The following is an 18,400-nucleotide window of genomic DNA, read 5'->3' on the forward strand; positions in this document are numbered from 1 at the left end:
CAGAATAGAAACTGTATATGTTGTTGAGGCGCTATTGTAGGTCAGAAGGAGGCACTTTCTTTAACATACAAAACATTTTTCATTGAAATGGAAGCAAAATGCCAACATGCAGTTTTACTAATATGTCGCACACAAATAATGAGGAGTAGAAATGTTGCTTTTTTAGCAAATATGTATAAATTTGAACATCATCAAGTAAAGTGTCCTGATTGTTTTGATCCTATTAGAACTCTGTTTCCAGCACACACCTCAATTACAAATAAGTGGTCCATTTGTGGTTTCCTAACTGCTGATATGTTTTTAAACATTTGCACAGTTCATTTACGGGTATTTAAAAATTGTTGTGTGTTACAAAAAGCTCACAAGTTACATCCTTTGTTTTCACACGCCCTTTGCCACCACAACAATACTGTCAACTAGTCCACTTTACTATTCTTTCCTTGACTGCCAAGTTAGAGAATTTTGTAAACACCAATCCACATGCTAATGGAATAAGCAGAAATTTATTAGACAATACATCCTAGCATTTGCCCTCTATTCTTGAACATATTATACTTGTGACAAGCTGAAAAGAAAAGATAAAGACATCTTTATTTCCCATTCACCTTCTCAACTCAATCTCATAAGGCTGGCTAGTATGTGTGATAGTTTGCTATACTTCGTCCACTTGGTCCTAGGCTGGTTGTGCAAGGGTGTGAAGTTCATACATGTAGAGTGTTCTTGTGGGTGATGCAAGGGAGATTCCTTCTTCCTTCTCATGCAGACTGAAGACTTGCCGCCCTCAAAGGCTGCACAGCCGGGGAAATGTTTCAGAAGCTGGAAGGAGCCATTGAAACAATGTTGCAAGAAGAGTCTTCTTCGTGGATGCAGATTGTTGGTTCCGAGAGGGTTCAGTCGCGGTTCCAGTGGCTAGAAGTCAAAGTAAGATTGCAGAGAAGTCCTGCTGGATCTTGCAAGATGTATCTGTGGACCCACCCAAGAGAGAGACCCTAAATAGCCCTGGAAGGGGGTTTGGACACCTAGCCAGGTGAATACCTATCAGAAGAGGGCTCTGATGTCACCTGCCTGGTCACTTAGATGCTCCCAGAGGTCCCTGCCAACCTTGGATTCAAGGTGGCAGAACCCAGGGACCCTCTGGAGGATCTCTGGGCGCCACCCCTGGGGTGGTGCTGACAGGGGAGTAGTCACTCCCCTTTTCAAATTTCCAGTTTCGCGCCAGAGCAGGGACTGGGGTGTCCCTGAACTGGTGTGGACTAGTTTATGCATGGATGGCACCAAATGTGCCCTTCAAAGCATACCAGTTACTTGGGGAGGCTATCCCTCCCAAGCCAGTCACACCTATTTCCAAAGGGAGAGGGTGTTACCTCCATCTACAAAAGGAAATTCTTTGTTCTGCCTTCCTGAGCTTGATCAGATCAAGTAGCATGGGGGCAGAAACCTGTCTGAGGGGTGGCAGCAGCTTGGGCTGCCTGGAAAACCCTAGAAGACTGGTGGTAGCAATGCAGGGTGTTCTCTAAGGAGCCCCCAGAGGGCATGGGATCCTACTTCCAATACTTGAAACAGTATTGGGGTATAATTCCGACATGTTTGATACGAAACATGCCTAGGTTCAGAGTTACCATTATGTAGCTGGACATAGGTAGTGACCTATGTCCAGCACATGCATAAGATGGTGTCCCCGCACTTATGAAGTTCAGAAAAATGGGACTGGAGTTCCTGGAGACACCTCTGCTATTGCAAGGGTGCCCTCACACATAGGTACTTGCACCCTGCCCTCTGGGTTAGAGGGCCTGCCATAAAGGTGATTTAATGTGACCTGGTGCAGTGACCTGTAGTTATAAGGATGCATGCAGCCTTTCACGCAAACTGCAATGGCAGGCCTTCAGAACATTTTGCATGTGCTCCCCATGGGTAGCATAATGCATGCTGCAGCCCATGGGGAACCCCTGGTACCCCAATGCCATGGGAACCATATACTAGGGACTTGCAGGAGGAGACCAGTATCTCAAATATAGGGAGAAAAAGGTACAGTTAACAAGTTTTAAGGGAGAGAGCATAACCACTGGGGTCCTGGTTAGCAGGATCCCAGTGTACACAGTCAAACACACTGACAACAGGCAGATATTGGGAGTAACCATGACAAGAAAGAGGATACTTTCCTACAGTATTCTTTTTGTCATTATCTCATTAATTCTGTTAAAGAGGAACATTTTCCCATTATCAGTACCCAATTGTTTGATGTAGAAAAGGTGAAGGGTGAGTGTTAAAGGTGGCATTACCAAGATTGACACACGTGTCCTACATTGCGACTCAGTGAATTAAGTACATGGTGGCAGGGTTGACTTACCGAATGAAAGCATCTGACAAGTTTACATGCCTCTGTTAATAAATTAAATTATCTTGGCTTGTCTTGAGTGGGCCTATAGGTGAATCAGAACTTTGGCATCCTGCGTTAAGTCATTACCCACCACTGGCTAGAAAGTGCTGGGTGACTTTCTGATGTGCCTCATGTCCAATTTAAACATTCTGGCACCTTATTTTCAAATTGTATAAAGGTCTTCCTATTATTCAATCATGTTTGAATGGGAAGGTTGAGTGGTTTAAACCTAGGGTGATTAGCACAGACACTGCAAGTTATTTTGATAAGAAAGTTGGTTGAGACATATGTGTATTAGGCTATGTCTTCAAATCAGAATGAGTTTAAGAGGGCTATCATCAATGAGGCTTGATGCATACGCATACACCACTGAAGGATGGATGTCCTCAGATGCGAGAGACAGTTAACTCCATACACAACATTAACTACGTGAAAAGTAATGACACATCCATGAGTGTTCTCCCTTTCCATTATGTCCCACCTCAAGCAATCCACAATGTATTGCAGTACTCAGATCGTATTTTATTCTGGTCCCTCCAGCCAGAGTCTACTTACCTATAAACTGTTAATTCACATGCTTCTTCATAAGACTCTCCCAAACACTGATGTGCTTAAAGACCTCCCTTCAGTATACATTTTTGGTATTAACCCTATTGTACTCCAAAGCTACCCAGAGGCTCTCCTAATACAATTCGTTTTAGCCTTGACTACTCAGCTCCAGGGCAGTCTAGGCCAATTGAAATACTGCTCCTGCAAGTGCACTCATGTTAGTGCAAATATACACCAATTAGCCTCCTAAATAGCCCTCAGGCACTCACCAAGCAATATTAAAGTACAGTTTAAATGACACTATGTACTGGGTTAGCTCAAATCATATTGTGGCACACCTTGACCAAGGCTTGAAAGATATGGAACGTCAAGCAGAAGCCTCCCTATAAAAGTGGTCAGAGTGACAGCAGCATTGGCGTGCGATAGCAGCCACATCACACTGTCAACCTTCATACAATAGCATGGTCACATTTCACCAGCAGACAGTTCATCAAGAATAAGTAAGCCTTCAGACAGAAGCCCAGTTACACCAGAAAAAATCATAAAGTAGCCTGGACAGACAGAGAATCATATACCAGCCTGAACAAACCATGAATCATCATTCAGCAGCTTGAAAACACTATGTACTATTTCACAGCAGCCTCAACACAATCAACTATGAGATGACATGTTAGACACAGTAAACCTCTGGACATCACCCTGGTCACGCAGCCAACCATATGAAAGTAGACTGGCAATGCTATTGACCAAATGATCTTCGTGAATCACCAGGCTAAAAAAAAGCTGATGGCATGGGGAGCCATAAAAAAGCAACCTGAACACACAGTGGACATAATGAGGGAGAGCTCATTATCGTGCAGATCAGGAAAAGTAGATTCATACCCTGCTTCATGTTTAACCTTGTGAAAAATGTACGTCTTCGTCCATTGCAGAATACACCAATATCACATAAACTACTCTACATAAACTGTTGAGACAGTGGTTTGCATAGTTATCTGCAGCCTCACAACCAAAAGTATTCCGATCCTGATGCCTCACCAAGCTAGCAGTCATATTAAAAAAAAACTGAGACAGGAACAGAAAGAAAAAAATCAAGTCACATATCTTTTAAGGCTGACAGAGCTAACTTAGCTCAACTAAAGTACTGGTCTTCAGTGTAATACTCAGACGTTTGTTTGCTATGGAGGCATGAACATACTATTGCAGCGCATGCAAAGATTAACCAAACTTGTGAGTAGATCGAGGCATAGTTTGAAGGGTAGAAATGCCCTAGGAGTGGGAATCAGGATAGAAGGAGAGAGATGATGGTCCACATACTATACAGACACAATGGCTTGTATAAATGTGTAAGCCAATGTAAAAGAAATGTTACTTGAGAACAGGGCCACTGGAATTATTAGATGGTCTGGCTTCTGAGATTTTCACATAGTTATAGGTTTGCTGCATTTGCCACATAATCCATCATTTGCTGCACATTCTGCTGATTTTAACTCAAATGATTTTTGTTACTTAAAACGCAGCAACACATGTTGCTGTGCAGTGGAAGGCCCTTTGCAAAGCTGGACTGGTCACTTTTCTGTTGCTTATTGCCATATTTGGGTGATAAACTGGTACTAATGAGGTAAAACCTATGCGCAGACTGTGTTAAGTTTAAAAATGTCAAAGTATTTAGGTAATGCTATTACAAAAAGTGCTGCATTACACCACATAATTTACCCTTTCTTGCTGCATGATTTACTCTACTGTGTCTCATAATTGGGCCCTCCCTAGACACCCAATTCTAGTGGCCCTGCTTAGGACAATGATGACTACAGCGTGTAGGAGTCACATGTCATCCTTACTGGTAGGCATTATTTTATGACTGCTTAGTCTGGAGAAGTACAAACTGGGGGATTTAAAACATAACATAGTGGTTGAGGTTGTGTGTTCTAATAAGTCATTTTTATTTTCCAAAGGAACCCTATTTATCAACTTTAGAATAATGAAAGCTTAGAGGAAAGCAATAAGGCTTGAAACCTGTGCCTTGCAGTTTCCATGCTGCTATCTCATTTTGGTTCAGTGCTCACTGTGCTGTATTAGGATTGTATTTTATAAATGCAATGCACAAAAGGGTCCCTGTGACAAAATCATTAACCCACTGAGCCTTCCACATAAAAAAATCTTTTCTCTGCATGTTACACATTGTGGTTCACTGGAGGCACACTATCCCTCTGTGCTACTTTTATGATGAGTCAAAACTCAGCCAGAACAAAACTGGGATCAAACAGATACGTTAACCACCGGAGTTACGCTGAAGTGTGTAGCCTATCAATTGCTGGCACACAAGGGATCTGAAATCTGTTAGTTTAACCATGTAAGAAGTGCCAAAATGCAACCCCCCACGTCCCCAGAGCTTGGCCCCTGGTGAGGTGACATCAGCCCCTGAACAAAAGCAGAATGACATTCCATAGGCTGGGACAGGAGGAGGCCCAGAAAATGCTGTGACTGTGAGGGCGGCCCATTATCATTCTGTATCTGATAATCGCCGGCAATCAGAACGATAATGAGCCAATAGCAGTCTGTGCCAGGTTGGGGAGGGGCTGCTGCAGGCCCTATAGTGAGAGTTACAGAACTCGGGCTTCTTGCAGGGGGGAGCGCAGCTCGCTCCAATGTCCTGAATTAAGGATAAAAGACGCTCGTGAAAGAGATCATCATGGTCCAATGACAAGTGGCCCAATTAACGGTTAGTCCGTGAAATTTACGGACGTTTGGTCACCCTACTTGTAGTAGGTACTCCTTAGCAGCATTTTTGGTGTCTAGGTTTTTCAACGAACACTGGTATGCAACCACAAGCCCCAATGGCAGAAAACGAATGTCTGAGGTGGAATCTGTGTATCTCTGTGCGACGCGGGGGATGTGAGTCATTAACAAGAAAAACAAGTTGCAGTTCTTCAAATCCAACAACAGATGGCAAAAGTACACAGCTTGTGAAGCAACACGCACAAATTCCAAACCGATTCTCACAGGTAACGTTTGTTTTCCTTTCCCTTGCATTTTTTCTTCTTTAAGCATTAAGACCATAGTAGGAGGTGCACTTTAAATCCAGTGGAGCTGGTAAGTGCAATTACTGACGGCATCAGTAAGTGTATTTATATTGCACTTACTACCCCTGATGAGGCGTCAAAGTGGTTATTGGTGAGTAGCACACTCTTCTGGAACCCCAAAAGGATTAGTGGTGGGTTACTATAGGGAAATATGAGTTAATTTCAGCTGGGCCTGTTATTTGGATTGAATAGGGTAATGGAGGGATAGAAGAGGGTAGAGTCTAGAAAGCGTTATTTGGGTGATCATAGTAAAATGAAGTTTGGGATGAGTAAAAGGAGACATGGAGGAGGGAAGAGACTCTAGAAATGGATTAGGAAATTTATACTAGTAAAATGAAGTTGTCGATGAGTCAAAGGAGGGACACGTGGGAAAAATTTAGAAAGGGTTGTTTGGTAGGCTATAGTAGCAAAATGAGGTTTGAGGTGATCCAATGAGGTAGGATTCTAGAAAGGGTGATTTTGGAGATTATAGTAGTAGAATGAGGTTTGGTATGAGTCAGAGTGGAGGCAGAGGATATATTGAGGAATGTATAGGGTGAGGCATAGAGTAGTTCATTGGATACAGTCAGTTTTTTGTTCTCCTTCTACAGTAGTCACATAAGTACATAGAGTGGGTATACATGTATAAGGAAGGGTTGTATGATGGAAGCACGCATGCCAGAGCAACGCAGTCTTAAGAACGACTGCGTCTTTACCATGCATGCCTTTAACACACGTGCTTTTACAACTATTTCTAATAAAACATGTATGGCAAAGGAAGATGCAAGGTAAATTCTCCCTTGGCCTTAACAACCCACCCTGCCCCAGCCCTAAAGCCCCTCATCCCTGAGCCCTAAAACTGATCCTGCTCTGCCCTTAAACTACCCCACCCCCCTCCTAATGGCTAAAAACTTGCCCCTTACTTAAAGCTACCCTGTCCCTAGCCACCCGCCCTGAGCCCTAAAACTGTTCCCAGCCCTGCCAACTGCCCCTTCCCCCAGCCCAGAGCCCGAAAACCCCACCCCAATCCTTACAACTATCCCATTCCCCCCACCAGCCCTGAACCCTAAAACCCTGCCCCAGCCCTTACAACTAGCCTGACCCCCCACTCACTCCCCCTAAAAAACCCTACCCCTACCAAAAAAACTAACCAGAACCCCCACCACCACCCCAGTCAAAAAAAAATAACCCGACCGTCCTCTCGCCTGGAGCCCTTAAACTGCCCTCCACCCCTCAAATGTACCCCCCAAACCCAGTCCCAGCCTCTAAAAATCTGCTACCTGCCTAAAAAAGTAACACGACTTCCCCCTCACCCATAAAAATACCGAATCCAACCTCTCCCTAAGCCCTCAGTGCTCCCCACCCCTAAAAAACACCCTCTCCCCCCCAAAACCCAGCACGAGCCCCACTTACCTCTCCGTTGCTTCCTCTTCCAGCTCCTGGAACAGCTAGACCGCGCTGTCTGCCTTAACCACGCACACGCGTGGTTTAGCTTGCGGGGAAACAGCAAGCGTGGCTCAGCCCACCTTGCTAAGGGCATTTCCCATAAGGAAGAGACTATATCGAGATTTAAAGTAGTATTGTATAAACGCAGACTTTCAAGTGTTGCTGTATGTTAAGCTAATTTTATTTGTGATTTGTTTTTATAATGAAATTATTGTTTTTTATTTTCCTCAATATTTAAATAATGACACACTTGTAGAAACAAAGTTACAATACTATTTATATATTGTGATAGATAAATAAAACCGAGACCCATAAGCATCTATTCAAATAATTTATATGAAAACTATGCAGTGACCTATACAAATGTTAAGCATTGAACAATATATATCTATAAATATATTTAACCATAAGTAATAGAAAAAATGTGGTAAGCAGTCCTAAAGAGCATCTCTGTATTTTAAAACCATAATTATTATACATATTTTTACAAAGAAATACACATCTAGATACATACATATAATCAAAATATAAATGTTTATATACACAGGGATATGCTGTACATTAGTGTTTAAGTATGATGGTTATGTAGGAAAGAGCCAACTCTTGAGTAACCTTCTGAAGATAAGATAGTTATCCGTGGATCCTTTGTTTTGGGGGTAATGAGTTCCATAGTTTGGCTGCTTGGACGGAGAAGGATGTGGCACCTGTGGTTTTCCATAGTGGGATTTTGAGGCAAGATGCCTATCTGGCGCAGAGGTTCCTTTGTTTAATGTGTTTGGTGATTTTACTCCTTATGAAAAGCGGTCCTGTTCCATGTATTGCTTTGTGGGTGATACAAAGTAGGTTGTAGGTGGATTGTCTGGCAACCGGTATCCATTATAGGACTTTCAAGGCAGGGGAGATGTGGGCTTGTGACTTTTCATGTAGGACTAGTCTGCCAGTTCAGAATCTGTTGCAGTCTTTTCATAGTTGATAAAGATGGCCAGTGGTAGAGCCCACTGGCTTATTACAGTTAAACAATACAAGAGAGATGGTAGCCAGGACCTTGTGTGGAAGTCCCAGTTGGGGGAAGATGTGACTCAGAGTTTTCATAGTAATGAAGCTCAATCTTGTTCATTTGTTCACTTGGGCATTGATTTATAACTTGGAATCTATGGTTATTCCAAGGTTTATAACTTCCCTAGATACTTAAGGAGGTGGTCCCCGGCCATGGGGCCAGGCGCAGAGTGGGTCATAATTTTTCCACTCGCCACATGTTAGTATTTCAGATTTGGAAGCATTTAATTTGAGATGGCTCCATGTCATCCAATGATCAATGGCTCTGAGGCAACTGAAGATTTGTGAGTTTCCTATTCTTTGAGGCTTTCCAGTTTAAGTAGCATTTGTATATCATCTGTATAGTTATAACATGAGCTGAAATTCTTTGCACATTGTTGGTAATGACTTCATGTAGATGTTGACAAGTATGGGTGGGATGATAGAGCTCTGAGGGACCCCTGCTTTTGTGAGGTATAGTTTAGAGGAGCAGGGGGTAGTATAGATGACATTTGTTCTGTTTTGAAGGTAGGATTTGATCCAGTTGAGAGCAGTCCCCTCTATGCCGGCTTCGTAGAGTCTTTGTATTCGAGTGTCATGGTCAACTGTGTGAATTATGAGATATACAGCACTACAGATCTGTGTTGCTTTGCCCGAAGATTTCAACAGTAGAATACTGCAAACATTTTTGGATGAACTTTGAGGCAAAAAATTTGGAGGGTGGTGGGGGGGTGGGGCTAAAACCAGAACCACTTATTCCTCTGGTAATTCCTCATTTGTAAGAGGACACTCAGTGTTCCACCACTTGTAATTCAGTGCTCTCCATGTCTTCCCTCAACCCACATCCGAAAGATTTGCATGCCCCTCCCAGCTGGATGCCTGTAACATGTGGGTGTGTTTCGACTGGCAGTATCGATCTCTGGCACTGCAGCCTGCATACACACAGGACGTTCGACTTGCATTAGAAAGTCAACTTTGTAGTGGGCACCAATCCCCATTTACAAAAGCAAATATTTAATTGAAGAATCCCTAAATAAAATTCCAGACCCAAGGATCTTAACTATTGAGGCTTAGCCCTGCCCTTCAAATCTTCCCTTCCAATAACCTGCTTTTATTTACAATAAGTTGATCCTAATTTAGTCGAGTACTTTTTAAAAGTTGTCAATATCAATCTAGCTTTAAAAAAATTGTGAGATAGATTGTAACTGCAGGATTTTGAAGGAGTTCTCAAACTCCATACCACCTCTAAACGTAGAAAAACAGTGGCTTTAGAGTTTGACAACATGATGACCCAGAATAATCGTCACTTAACTGGCAACAAGATCTACAAAATTGATTTACAACTGGCATCCCAGTTATCCTCCTAAAATCATTCTGAGGGATTTATAGTGAACAGAGTTTTTCCATATCCCAAAGCTTAGCACCTTACAGTGTGCTTGATTCCACTTTAACAAGTAACTATAGGTACTGGCAAATGATGCCCACCCCCATCTTGAAGTTATATGTTTCCAAATGTGTGATCTGTTCTTCAGGATTGTTGGCTTTATTTTGAGAAGACCAATTATTCCAGGTTAAATCTTAATCATAATCAAACATATGTATTTAGATTTATACTCTACTGCAGACTGCTTAGTTCTTGAATCTCTGTCAGGAGCCAGACTGAATCCGGGAAAATTTACATAGTGTTTTTGTGCCAGCAAGTCGCTCCCTGTATCCAACAAGATTCCAGTGCCTCCCTAGATGTGAAGTCGGAGAGATATATTTGGCACCAAACTGGTGCTCTGACATCAGTTCTGTTTTTTCTGTACCGTCGGTGAATATCTGGAGCTGCTTTCCGTTCCAAAACACGATTTTCCGTCCTTTCTAAGTGCAGCAGTTGGGGAGAGTGCCACAGAAGAAATTAGGATGTCATAGGTTTTGTTCCAGGACTCCTCTTCTGGTTCATGCAACACTTATCATTTGAGCCTGGTTTCCAAGTGCTCCTTGGGCCTGCCCTGGTCCTTTGATGGTTATGTAGGTCATTCTTCTGCACATGTAGACTATGAGTACCCCTTCAGATCCTGCTTCCAAGATAAGTCCTTGCAGTGCTTAATTTGTAAATAAAAAGGTGCCGGTGCCCAAAGCCCTCCTCAAAGATGCGGCTGCTGCAATTAAATGTGTGAACACGGAATACTCGGGCAGAGTAATCCTGAAGCCATCTCGGGCCTCTTCAATCCATATAAAGCCACTCCCTGCCCTTCAGCTCACTCTTGCAACTTTCTACTTGTTCTCTTTGTGACGCTTTTTCGTTTTTCCCTTCATCCGTCTTTCCCATATGTGTCTTTTGCTCGCAGCAAATGCTAGAGGCAGAAGATTAAGCCCCGGCCCTCAAAAATAAGTGCCGGTGCTCAGCACCGGAAACAACAAGCACAAATTAAGTACTGAGTCCTTCGCTGGAACGTCCCTCCCTTAGAGGTCATCTTGCTCAAAGTTTGGAGTTTACTTTGCAGAAAACTGGCTTTCATTTCTGTGTCAATCCTAATGACGAGACAGCTCTTTGAGTCACCACATTCATCCCTAACTACAATGTTATCTTCAGAGCAATGTCCTACCTTGGTGGACATCAGCCTGACATCTGTGTCCGTCACTATGCTTTTGGTGCTGTCGATTCCACTCCTCGCCTTTCCACCTCTTGGCATAGGGAGCACTGGTGGTAGCTTTCATCTGGGCTTTGCTAACTATGCTCCATCCACTTCCGGCTTCCTCTGCTATGCAAGGAACCTATGGCTTCTTCGGCCGTACATCTGCTAGTGAGCCTTGCCCTTGTACCAGTTAACTTTGCTACTGATTCTGATACTGCTTGAGCAGCTGTTAGTCTACAACTAAACATTTCACCAACGACTTTGGTGTCAAGACCACTGCCATGTATCATTTAGTTTCTGACTAATATCTCAGGTCCTACATAGAATCCTTATTTCTTGACCAAGTCTCAAGTGAGAATTATGTTGTCCCAAAAACTGAGATTGATTCCCTTTGTTATTTTGAATCTGAAAAGGTTTCCAAATTTGGTTCACAGAATCTATGTGCTCGTGGCACTTCTGGATCAGTTACATGCGATTGCCTCCCAACAGTTCGTTTTGAAGGAGGTCTTGAATTACCCCACTGATTGCAGAGGTTAAAGTACGTGTTTTGACTGAAATTGTATAGACTAGATCTATGTCAGAACTCTCATTGCTTTTTAATTGGATGTTATTGGATTTGGTTATGTCATTTAGGTACAGGTCATCTGCACAAGCCAGTCACTGTGGGGTAGCTTATTGTCACTAACTGGCTCCAGGTGACCTACTATTTCTGTGTCCTCACTGAGCTATAGATGGTATCACAGGTGTCGGAGGTGGTGCTTTCCTATCCTCCCCAACTGACAGGGTGTTTTGTGGACAGAATTGATGTGGAACAAATAGTTTCCCTTGTCAAGTCTAGCTCTTTTCTCCTGTAACACCACATGTATCGTGGTGAGTTTCAGCCATGCTTTCGGGGATATGTATGGGTGGTTATTCCACTTGCCAGATCATATTTGCAGCCACTGTGCTGAAAGGTTTATGATGGTTTGGAGGTTGGATAGATAGACAACATCTTGGATCTGGTTTTGACACCTAAGAGTCTGTTGCCAGATATACAACATCTTCAGTGGTCCTTGGTATACCCGATTGTTTGAGCTTTTTGGGCCTTCATGGAGAGGCTCAGACAAATGTGTTAGATATGACCTTTGATGGTACCCCGAAACTAGTCCTAGGATGCTTGTTTCCGGTTCAGGGAGGACCTTGCTTGGCAGTTCAGGCTGGACTGTTCCCATGAGGAGTAGGGTGAAGACTGATATGCACACCGCTGGGTCCAAACTTTGTTGGCATGGTGGGCAAAAAAACAATGTATTAAACCCAGATCTTTGTGTCTGGGGATGAATGTTTGCATTGTTCAGCATTCCATCCATCATCTGTTCTTTTTGATTTTGTCACCCTAAGTAGGAAGGATATGCCTAGACGTGGGTCCCAGGCTCACTGTGGCCCTGGATTCAATCTAGGCCTGGCTGGTGAGGGGTGATACCCTGAAACTGGTCCTAGTGTGCTTGTTTCAAATTCAGAGAGGACCTGGCTTGGCAGTTTGGGCTGGACTGTTCCCATGGGGAGTAGAGTCAAGACTGATTTGCATGTGGCTGAGTCAAAACTGGGGTGGCGTGGTGGGCAAAAAAGTGATTAATTAAACCCAGATCTTTGTGACTGGGGGTGGATGTTTGCATTGTTCAACACTCCATTAATTATCTGTCCTTTTTGCTTTGATGGGTCTCACTTGTTTAACAAGCAGACATTTCTAGCTGTAGATGACACTGCCAGAGGATTTGCTGGGGGACCTGAACCTTTTACAGAATTGTGACCCTAAAGCACTCCCTTCTGATAGGTGACTACAAGATGCGTGGTACCTTTGCAGAATTCTGTGATCATTAGTGGTAATTGTCCCTGTCCTCCCAGAATTCCACAATCAGGCTGTGTTGAGTGCCTCTGTTTGGAGTTGGTTGGAATGATGATAGCATTTGTGAGAAAGTGCTGGTCAGGTTGCGTCTGTGCAGAGGCTTTTCCTACTGTGGGATCCACTTGTTGCACTTTTGCTCTTTTGGCCTCATGATTCAGGGTTCCTGGACAAACATATGTGTCTGAGTTTAGTCCCTTTGTAATGGAGCCTTTCCTTCCAGAAGGGTCTCCAGTTGTTCCTGGTGGGGGTGTTGGTTGGGGTTACAGGATGTGACCCAGTGGCTGGGTATATTTGGTCTTGTGGTAGCTTGTTTTGCGGCTGTTCATTTCGTCCTTAGTAGGGGAGGTATTTAGGTCATACGGTGGCTGTTAGTTGTCTTGCTGATCTTCCCCACCTTGGAATACAGAAGCGATTGCCTCTGCCTAATAGTATTGTTGGTAATTAGATGCCTGTATCCATGGTTTGGATCTCAAGAGGCTGCTGGTGGGATTGTACTGCTCATCAAACTCACTTGTTTGAACTGACTAATCTACCTTCTTCAATTTAAGTGTTCTGTCTTCAGTTCAGTCTTTGCTTCATGTTTGGGCTTTTAATGCTTGGTTAGTTGCCACCTTCAGGAGGCCCTTTCTTTCAGAGGTTTGGATTGGATTATGGCCATAGCTGTCTCTTCAGATAGAGTGTGGGTAGGATTGATTGGCATGTGGAGTACTTGCATGCTGAAGTTTAGTTGAGCTTTGCTGGCCCCTTCCTGTTCTTGTGTGGTCGATGAGGCTTTTTACTGCTGATATTATTAACTAGCTAGCTAGGCCAGTCTACATTTCAGAATATACTGTTCTGGTGCTGTTTGTGCCTGAATCGATGACTCATGCTCCCTTGTCTGGATATGTGACTGGTTTTTGTGAGGGGCCTAAATGGCCAGGCATGAGTTTCACCTGTTTGCCTCCCAGGTGGCGTTGTCTACTATGGGAAGATAGCTGGGTGATCCCCCTTTTGAACTACACTGCTGCCAATGTAGGTTAGTATTTCTATGTTTTTCTGTTTTCTCGTTCTATTATTGGCCTTAGTCAAGCCTGTTTTACCCTGTTAGTGAGTCGTTTAGTTTATTTCCTTATGCAGCATTCCATTTTTCTTTCTGGGCTTTTACTGGTTGGTGTTCCACCCCCGTTTTTCCCATCGGGTTGTTCTGGTTAAGTTGAGAGTTCGTTTTCTGGCACTTTTCTGTTGAAGGAAGTTGTAGCTCAACAGTAAGCATGGGTCATTTGCTAGACTCTGGTGTTACATGGACCAGGCTACAGGTGTCGCATTTTGATTGGCTTGTCGTTAGGTCCTGACAAAATGGTAGCTGTTCTTGGGCTCCTTGTCTCCCAAAAAAAACATTTTAAAGCAAACTTACCACTCTTTATAATTATAAGTTAGAATCTTTGGATGTTTTGTAGAACATATAGATGTATCTTGGCTTTCTGACAGTTAAGATAAACTATGTCCTGTAATCCATACGAATTTTCACCGGATGATGGTGCAAGATTTTCACGTTTTCTTGTGCTTTATTCCTTTTAGTCATGCAGTTGTGATCACCTTTATGGATCCACTTGGTACCCTACTTGTTTTTCCTTAGATCCTCATTCTTGTGTTATTGTTTTGGTGTTGATCAAAGAGGGGAGTAATCTGCAGCTAAAAGCATCCATCATAAAAATAAGTTGATTACCTTTGAGTAGGGGTGTGCCCCAGCATCTTTTCATGATTTCTTTATGAGCAGGGAGTTGGATGGCTTGCCGGTTACATAGATGATCTTTATTTTCCATGGCCTGCTGGTGATGGTCTTGGTCAAATGGAGGTGGATTGGCTTTGTGGCTTCCAGGGATCTCTGACTTTCACCACAAGGTGTTCTAGCTGTCTGTGAATGAGTTTGCTCTGTCCCTAAAGCCAAGATGTCTGTTGGTTCATGATTCTGCAGCTAGGATTGTTTTTTTACATTGTGAGGTAGCTAGACCCATGCATAACCATCCTCCTTTTGCAGCTGGGCTTGTGACCAGCCATTGTGGAGTTGTCTTGTTTGATGCCTGGCGGATATTATAATGTGAGAAATATGTGGATAGATAGAGTATCCACCAGAAAGAGCGCTACAAAAGCAAGTAGCTTGTTAGTTAGGAAGTACATCTTCATTCTCAGTTCTACAGTTTACGTTCCCTATCTGTGTTAGGCAAGGAGCCAGGAGCCTGAAACCAGTGGGTGACTTCAAATTCCTTAACCTATCCCTAATATAGATACTTCTTTCAGATACACTGTACTTCGAGAAGCATCCTTCAACAAAACTTCTTGCCCTTTTTTATAGAAATCTAGTCCACCCTTCCCTCCAAATGTCATGGGCTATGGCTTACTCAATTGGAATATACCCCACGCTGGTACACCTTGGGGGTAGTTGATAGTTTAGATCTAGGTGGACTGCTAGAATGCAGATTTGGAACCGCATTGGAAACCAAATTTTTGATCATATGTAAGACGCTATTCACGTTGACTTATAACATTTTAACTCTTCTATTATACCCTTGAATGATAGGCATTGTTACCTTAAATCCAATGTCATATTGGCTCTTGACATTGTTAGTAAATTTACTCAACTTCACAAATAGTCTATGTTATTAGACATTTGCCAGTTCTCAAATTGCATGGCAAAGGGATTGATTTGCTGCGTTACGTGACATCATATTTCTTGGGGTTGAAATTCGGCTTGTCTCCCTACAATGTTAACACCATTTCTACTTTTTTTCAGCTCAGTAAATAACAATTTTGATTGGTTAGTTTTATATTTTACATCCATGGATATTTCCTTTCAGTTGTGTTAAGTTTAATTTTGGAAATGGCGTTGTAGGATGCTTAGTGTTTAACAGGTTTATTATCCAAGTTCATAAAATAAAAACAAAAAAAATAAGTTTTAAGCGCAGGCTGAAAAGGTTTCAAAACGATTTTCTTGTACCATCCTATAGAGAACCAAGAGGGCAGGCCAGACCAGCTTTCAGTAGCATCTGAATAAACCCACACGAGCTTGCAGCATGTCTATGCTCCACACAGCCGCAGTTCAATTTAAAGACAGAGCTCTGTCCCTAGCTCCAACAAAGGGTGGCAGGAAGGGTCAAGGCGGGCCACGTTTTGTGGTTGATAGAATCTTGGAGCAAAACGTGGAAGCTGACAGTCCACTAATCTACATGTGCCACTTGAGAACACCACAATCAGGAAGAGGAGAGGGCAGCAGGGTGACAAAGTGTTTTTTTCAACATTACACACAGGCCAGAAGAAACGACCACAGCACAAGGTGTGCAAGGCCTTTAGTCATGTTTAAAGGCAAAAGTCACAGCCCCCTAGCAGAATCAGGAGCATTGGAGATGGCCAAGCTGAGCAGTGTTTTGTGGGTGATAGAGTCCAGGTGTGGACTACTAAGATATGGCACAGTTCTGCTTTCTCATAGCGCTGGGGCACTTCAGGCAGCCAAATGGCAATGGAGACACTCTTGCACCATGTCGCAAGACTGTCTGTGTTACAGGCAGGATTGTTTTTGTGAAGAAGAAATACCTTCTTGCACAAAAACAATTCTGAGAGCCATTTTCCTTTTTCTATGTCTGCTACAGAATGCAGCAGACATAGAAAGAGGAAGTGAAATAAAGATGTTTGTCCTCAAGTCTTTATCTAATAGGCTCACCATTTTAGCGCAAACTAAGGATTACTGCCTTTAGTAATTAAGGGGCTGTGTCAAAATACATGGTACTGTCCATGCTCCACCCATGTAATGCCTATCCGACACAAGGTAGAGTAGGGCACTGCATTATGTTACTCTGTGGCTGAAAAGTGATGCAAACCCACACAAATTTTAATTTGTGTTGCTTTGTAAATGTCACTTCATCCCTTGCGTTGCCTTGCGCCAACTAGCGTGACACTAGGACAACGCAAGTCCACAGGCAATAACTGCCTGCACCTACATATAATTAAAGCCCAACATTGTATGTTACTTGTTTATCTTGTCAACAATGTTTCAACTTTTTCCAGGGTGAAAGGAAGAAGGGTTATCAGGACATTAGTACTATAGGGACATCTGAAAGATCAATTGACCCAATTAGGGTGTGTGTAATGTTGTCAACAAAATGCCTAGAATTTCAGTATTGCAACAGTAATCACCCTGAAGAGCCAACCTAAGGCATATTTAAATGTGCAGCTAGTCTCAATATTCTAAATGACGATACATGGATTGGTGAACACCCGAGTCTTATGGCTGAAGAATCCTCTGGTAGGGGTCTATTTGATGACATATGGAATTTTGCCTGGAGAAAAGCGATTCCTGCTCTAATTAAACAGAGGCAATTACTTCAAATGTAACAATCAATTCTATCAGCAATGTAGTGGCACATCAGTTGGAGCTTTCCTTGCCGCAAATGTGACAAACATCTTTGTTGATTAGTTTGAACAACAATACCTCTTGACAATCCATATAAATCCTCTGTCAAGTGTTGGAAAAAGTACAAAGGTGACATTTTTGTCGTCTGGAGAGACTCACAGCCCAGACTAGACTATTTTGTTGAATATTTAAATCACACACAGCAGAACCTACGATTCTCCTGCAATCAAGAAAATCACCAGATTGTGTACTTAGATTTTACTATCAAACACAATGACAAAAATTGGTTAACACATTACACCGGAAACTGACAGAGAGGAACACTCTTTTTACTTTTCTTGGCAGCTTCCGTCCTCGTGTTGAGAGGCATGCTATGATATGGCCAGTTCCTCTGACTACAAAAGAACTGCACACACAAAGCAGATTACTTCAGAAAAGCACATTTACTACAGAGCAGATTACTATACAGGGGCTTCCTAAACAAGATTGTCAAGACTGCTTCAATTAGAACCTGGTACAACCCAAGGGATGAGCTTCTACAAACTAAGAATAAGGACCAAGTGACAAATTGCTATGTGTAATCACATGACCTCATACCATCAAGGTCACTGCATTCTTAAACAAGCCTAGGCAAAGCCAATAGTCACCCCTATGCACAAGATATTGGCTTTGCCAATGTGTTTTAGTCATGCTGTACATCACCATGGCTATTGTTCAGCAGGGTTATAAGTTAATGTTGTAGAGAAGAGTGACAGAGAGTGGCAAAGAGTAGAGTAGAATGATGAAGAGTGGATTAGCGTCTTGTGGGTTAGAGTGGAATAAAGTTTTGTAGAGTGACATCAAGTGGAGTATAGTATAGCAGAGTAGAGTGTCATAGAGTAGAGTTGACTACAGTGTCAGAGTAAACGGGTGGAGTGGTGTACATTGAAGGGCGCAGAATAGAGTGGAGTAAAGTGTCAGAATAGCATAGCATGGAGTGGCTTAAAGTTGAGTAAAGTGGCATGGAGTGGTATAGAGTGAAGTGGAGGGTCATAGATTGGAGGA

Source organism: Pleurodeles waltl, chromosome 7 (assembly GCF_031143425.1).
Source record: "Pleurodeles waltl isolate 20211129_DDA chromosome 7, aPleWal1.hap1.20221129, whole genome shotgun sequence".
In the NCBI taxonomy this organism is placed as follows: domain Eukaryota; kingdom Metazoa; phylum Chordata; class Amphibia; order Caudata; family Salamandridae; genus Pleurodeles; species Pleurodeles waltl.